Genomic DNA, 6,685 nt, shown 5'->3' on the forward strand with positions numbered 1-6,685 from the left:
CCTGCACAGGAGGAGCCCAAGGGCTGGGCCTGCCCTGCAGCTGGAGCTGCCATTCCCAGAGAGCTGTCAGCAATGCCGGGAGCACCTGGGCAAGGCAAGGAGAGAGAGCCAGGCCCTGAGGAAAAGCCTTTCCTTGCCCAGCCCTGCCCAGCCCCTGCCAGGCAGCACCAGTGCAGGACAGTCACCCTCAGGTATTTGCATTGAGACATTTGCTGTGTCTTGGCATGGGGATCTGTATAAAAGTAATCATGGAATAGTTAGGTTGGGAAAAGACTTTAAACATCCCAGCACAGCTTGGTGGCACTTTCCCCCCACTGCCTGCCCAGGGCTCTGCTGCCTGGAGCTGTCCCTGCCAGCAGCTGCTGCCCTGTGCCCAGGGCTGGACCCTGCCAGCACTGCCCAAACCCAGCCCAGCCCTGGGGGCTCAGCTCTGCCCTGCAGAGCCCTCCCAGCTCAGGGCACTGCCCAGGGGCAGCTCTGGCTCTGCAGGCTCTGATGGCAATGGCAGAGCAACCCTGAGGAGGCTGGAAAAGGACACTGATGCTGCCTGTGAGGGACCCTGTGCTGATTTCTGTCAGTGCCTGGTTAAGATCTGAGAATTTTCTTTTTTTAATTTATTGCAACCTGTCACAAGAGGTTGAATAGAGAAATGAAATGAGAGCTGAATATCAATGTGCAATTTCCCATCCAGGCAACCCAGAGCACTAGATTAAAAAAGCACAAACTTCCCTTTTATGCAGCCCCTGACTTGCTGTGCTCCTTGTATAATTTACTTGGTGCAGTCCATGGGCAGAGAGGCTGAAAGCACATTAGCAATCTCCTGTGAACCTACTGATCACTAAAACTGTCTCAGGGACTTGTCAAAATTTGTATTACCTTTATAATTCAGAATACCTTTAATATTTTAAAATTAAGAAATAAAAAGAAACAATAATAATAAATTATTATAAAATGATTTAATATTTATCCTCCTCCTCCCTGCCATTCTGAAATAGTAGGAAACTGAATACAAAGTTTTAGAAAATTTCCTCATTTTTATCAAAATCCTTGTCTTGGAAATATTCCGTGACAGATCAGGAACCCTCAGCATGTCAGAGCTTCAGGAGCATTCACCTCCCCTCCACCAGAAATACTCAGAGCTGTACTCACAGAGTCTGTAGGCACTGGCATGTTCCAGCTTTAGGAGATGCCTCCAGGAGCTGCAGCTGCATTGTCCTGCAGCCAGAGGCTTCCTGTGTCAAGGGCTGGCAGGGATTCTGCCCCAGGCACTTCTCAGCACCTTCCCAGCCCTGACTGATTGAAGCTCTCTGTGCCTCTGGGCTGTGCCCAGGGTGGCTGCAGGCAGTGCCCCAGCCCTGCTGGGCTGGCAGAAGAGCTGCTCAGCAAGAGAAATGTGCTTTTGAAGCTCTTCTTGGTTTCCAGCAGCTGCCTCTGTGCCAGGAGCCCGGCCCAGCTCAGCAGCACAGACACAGCAGCAGGACTTTAATGAGCCTCTTGGGGCTTTGTGCTGAGGCCCTGAACATCAGTCCCTGACAGGGAGGGGAAGAAAGCTCTCAAGAACTCCAAGTCAGAATCCAACTCCAAAGTTTCTTTCACTTTTAATGGGTCCCACTGAGGGATGTGACTGAGAAAGTGTCCCCAGGCCCCAGGCAGAGCAGAGAACTGGAGGCACTGACGACAGCTGGGGACAAAGAGAAGCCAAGGCTTGGTGCCCTGGGCCACAGCAGCCAATGCTGTGCCAGCAAGGGCTGTGAGGAGACACCTTGTCCTGAGGCCCTGGGGCCTCCTGGCACAGCCCCAGCAAGGCTGGCCACTGTCACCCCCTTGGCCTGCCCTCAGCATCCCCCCTAGCCCACATGCCAGTGGCCTCAGGGATCTGCTGGAAGGAGTCCCTGGGGAGCCTTGCTCAGGAATGGCCCTGGGGGCTCCTTCATGCTCCCAGGGACTGCAGCTTTTTCAAAGGACTTTGGCTTTTGCTTTGGAGTCTCTGAGAGCTTTGTGCAATCCTGGCCTCCAATTATCTGCTGTAATTAGTCCCTTGAGAGGCTTTGTCAGTAACAACACTCAGTGGGGCTCATTAATGCTTCAAGGTACTTCAGGTTCTTAAGGCACTTTCCTTTTTCCTTCCACCCTGAGTCTCTGAGAAGTTTGCGCAATCCTGGCCCCAATTATCTGCTTTAACGAGTCCCTTGGGAGCTTTGCATTGACACTCAGTGGGGCTCATCAATACTTTGAGATACTCAGGGCTTTTTCAGCTACTTTGGATTTTCTTTCCCACACTGAGTCTCTGGGAGGTTTTTGTGCAATCCTGGCCTCCAGTTCTCTCCTCCAAGGAGTCCATGAGGAGCCTGTGTTGGGGATGGACCTCAGTGGCACCCATTAATGCCTGGAGACACTTTGGGTTTTTCTTCTGACTTGGGCTCCTGGAAAGGTTTTTGCAATCTCCTCTCAGGCCCTGAGGTTCAAGGGCTCAGCTCCAAATGCACCACGGGGCTCATTAGGATCAAGCAAATCCTAACAAACCATGGCTGTGCCTTGATTTCCCTCTGGTCTGGTGCAGTTCTTAGGAAAGTTTCCTGCAACAGTTACGGAGAAATAGTTCAAAGAGCTTCTAGGAAATATCTGTTCCTATTTTAAAGGGTGTCTTTTATTCCTGTTCTCTTTAGAGCAGAGATGATTGCAGCATTCAGTGATGGATATTGATCCAGGGTCTCTCCTAAGGAGGTGTGGCCAGGTCAGAGAAGCTGTGCCTTGAGGTCTGACCCAGTGGGGACAACCTTGCTCCACATTCCCCAGCCCCATCCTGTCTCTCCTCACTCCCCTGGGACCTGCTTTGCTCACAGAACTGGCTGCACTCAGGCAAAGAGGGGTTTTCCTTCTTTGATTTTAGCAATCTAAAACTGCTGAGTTTCCCCATGGAAAACAGACACCCTCCTCAAGTGTGTGCCAAGCCCAAGGTGCCACCAAGGAGGTTCCCCTTCCCCAAGGCAGAACCACACAAGGAATGTTTCAGACACACAGGGAGTTCTACAATAAACACAACCCCAGAGTTGGCTGAAGGCAGAATTAGAGCAGCTGCTGAAGGACAGACAAGCTTTGAACTCCTTGCAGCTGAAAGCATTTGATGCCAGACTTCACTCTATGATCTCACACTTGGCACTATGATGTTATACAACCTGTCCTGAGATGTCACATGGCTTTTCTATGATGTCACTGCCCACTCTAGGATTTCATATCACCACCATGTGACTCCACAGCCTGTTCTGTGATGTCTCACAACCAACCAGTGATGTCACAACCCTCTCTGTGATGTCGTCTATCTAACCTCTGATGTCAGTCTTCTCTGTGATGTCACATGCTACTCAGTGATATCACACAACTCTCTCTGTGATGTCATACAGCCACACTCTGATGTCACACCCTGCTTTCTGATGTCACAGAATCCCCTCTATGACGCTGTAGCTGCTCAGTGACCTCACACAACAAACTCTGGGATGTCACAGCCCCATCTGTGACCTCACACAGCCCACTCGGAGCTGTCACACAGCCCCTTTCTGACATCACAGCTGCTCTGGGGCTCCAGGACACAGCCACAGAGGTGCTGCTGGGACACAGCCCCCTCTGGCACATCCCACAGCCCCTGCCAGTGCTGAGCCCCTGGCAGCTCTGTCTGGGCCTGCTCTCTGTGTCCCTGAGCTGCCCTGGCAGGGCCCCAGCCCTGCTGGGCTGTGCTCAGGAGCTGCTCCTGGCCAGAGCTGTCTCTCTGCAGCGCTGCCCTTGCCAGGAGCTGCCTCTGGGCCAGGAGCCCGGCCCAGCTCAGCAGCACAGACACAGCACCAGCACTTTCATCACCCTCTCGGGCCTTTGGGGCTCTTGGCATCACACTCAGTCCCTCAGAGTGTGCTCCAGAAACTCCTCAAGAGCTCCAAGTCAGATGGAAACACTGAAGTTTCTTGTAGTTGAAATGAGAGACACGAGTGAGAAAGCGTCCCCAGGTTCCAGGCAGAGCAGAAGACTGGAGGCCCTGATGGCAGCTGGGGACAAGCAAGGGAAAGGTGTCTGTGGTGCTGAGCAAAGCTGGATGTGTTTCAGGAATGGCAAGGGCCAAGGGCTGAGCCCCAGCCCCTGGCAAGGCAGATGCTGTCCCTCCCTCATTGCTCAGGGCTCTTCCCGGGCCACTGGCATGTGGGGATGTGCAATGCCAAGGGCAGCACCATGGGGCGGCCCCTGCCAGGCTGCTGAGCAGGGACAAGGAGGCAATGAGGCCCCAGGGCTGCCAGGGTCACTTGTCCCCTGCTGGCCTCAGGCCCAGGGCCAGCAGCCATGGCCAAAGGGCTGCACAAGTTGCCTCTGGCAGGGCCTTGCAGCTGCACAGCCCAGGGCCCTCAGCCTCTACCTGCTGCTTATGTGATGAGGCCTCCAAGCCCCATCCTGGGAGATTTTTGGGTCTTCTCCATGAAAATGGAAATTTCTCCGTGAAAATGGAAACACTGGTCCAAGTTATTTTCTCCCAAATGTTGCAGTGACAGATCAAGGATTAAAAGCTTTAAACTGAACATGAATGGATTTGGATTTGTTAGAAGGGGGATATACTTTACAAAGAGAGAAGCACAAAACTGCAACTGCTTTTCCAGAGAAATGGATGCCCCATTCCAGGACTGCTCCCAGAGCAGGAGCTCTGTGCAACCTGACACAGTGAAAGCCCCTCCCCTCCCCAAGGATGGAATTGCTGTTGTGTGGGTTCTCTCATGTGCTGGGTGCCCTCACAACCCTCCTGGCCAGAATGTCTGCTGAGGGCCAGCCAGGCTGCTGCAGTGGCACTGACCTCACAGCCATCACCATTGCAGCCATGTCCCCTGGGCCTGGCTCTCCCCTTTCCTCTGCCCCTGCCTTGTCTCTGCTGCCATGAAGAGTTGTTTCATTATTATCTTGTCCCCAAGGTGCTGGGGCCAATTGCTTCCCAGTCAGGCTCCTGGAGCAGCAGTGGCTTTTCAGAGCCCAGCCATAAATGAGCCCTGAAGCAGCAGCTCTGCAGTGCTGGCCACCAGGCCGGGGTGCCAAGGGAGCCTTCTGGCCATGGCCTGGAAGCAGCTGCTGCTGCCAAGGTGCCTTTGGTGCCTCAGGCTGTCCCTGGCACAGCTCCCAGCACGGCACTCTGCACTTGTGCCCGAGCCCTTCCCTGGCTTGGGGCTGGCCTGGGGCTTTTCCTGCAGCAGGATCTGCCCTGGCCATGGCACAGGAAAGGCAGTTCCTGCTGGAGCAGGAGGCTGTGCCTGGAATGGGCTCAAACAACTCCAGCAAAGCCCTGTTTACTTCAAAATTGTTTCCTAGGGCGCTATAGTCTAATAATTGTTATAGCTCCTATACTGTGGAGTAAATAACTATTTTTCTTTATTTACTCTGTGCTGTAAATAAATCTGTCTAATCATGCCAGAATCAGTGACAGTAGTATCTGTATAAATATATCTGATATTCCATTGTTAATCCTGTGGGGAAAATTGCATTACAGTTCAGTTCCACCTGTCCAGTCTTTACACATAAACCTTTGACAAAATCTGGAGCTGGGATTGGATCCAGCTACTCCCAGTCTCCTTTCTTAGAAAGAATTTAAAAGTCTAGGCAGCCTGGAAAGGTTTGAGGATCCCTGGTGCCTGTTGGGTGTCATTTCTTCACCTCATGACTCAGCAGAAGTTTCTCCAATAAAGCAATAAATCTTTTGCCTGAAGCTTTCACTCTGCCCATGACAGGAAGCCCTGGGAGTGTCTGTGACATCCCGGCTCTTTGGCAGCCTGGGGACTCCTGGGATGTCACCGTGGAGCCCCCGGGAGTGCCTGTGGCAGAGCAGTGCCTTTGCAGCCCAAGGTCCCCTGGGATGTCACCATGGAATTGCTGTGACTGTGTCTGACCACACGGCTCTTCAGCATCCCCAGAAATCCCTGGGAGGTCTCCATGGAACCTCTGTCTCTGCCTGTGACATTCTGGCTCTTGAACAGCTTGGAGTCTATTGGAATGTCTCCATGGAGCCCTTCTGAGGGTCTGTAACAAATCTGATCCTTAGCAGGCAACCATCACCAGCCCCCTGTTGCTATGGTCAGTCACTTGGCAGCTCCATGGAGACCCCATGCCAGGGCTGGTTGCCATGGACACCAGCTCAGGCCTGGAGCCTGAGCCCGTTGCCATGGCAACCATTTCCAGTCCCATCCCCAGGCTCATGGGATCCCAGAGCCGCAGAATTGGCTGAGTTGGGAGGGAGCCATGGGGATCCTCCAGTCCAACTGCTGGCCCTGCACAGGACACCCCAACAATCCCAGCCTGGGCCTGGCAGCGCTGGCCAAACGCTGCTGGAGCTCAGCCAGCCCTGGAGCTGGGAGCCTTCCCTGGGGAGCCTGTTCAGTGCCCCAGCAGCCTCGCGGGAAAAACCTTTTCCTCACATCCAGCCTAAACCTGCCCGCCTCAGCTCCAGCCGCTCCCTCCACTCCTGTCCCTGGGCACCAGAGGGAAGAGGTTCCCGCAGCCCCCAGCCAGGGACCCGCTCCCAAGGCTGCTGCCATGGCAACCAGGCCTGGCACCAGCTGGGATGCTCGGTTTCCACGGGCTGGGCTTCAGGAATGGCATTCCCCAATTTCCTGCTCCTGCTGAAACCGCACTGCTGCTCGCTTCCCTCCCACCTCCCATGGAAAGCACA

This window comes from Cyanistes caeruleus, unplaced genomic scaffold, assembly GCF_971803275.1.
Source record: "Cyanistes caeruleus unplaced genomic scaffold, bCyaCae1.hap1.1 HAP1_SCAFFOLD_89, whole genome shotgun sequence".
NCBI lineage: Eukaryota > Metazoa > Chordata > Aves > Passeriformes > Paridae > Cyanistes > Cyanistes caeruleus.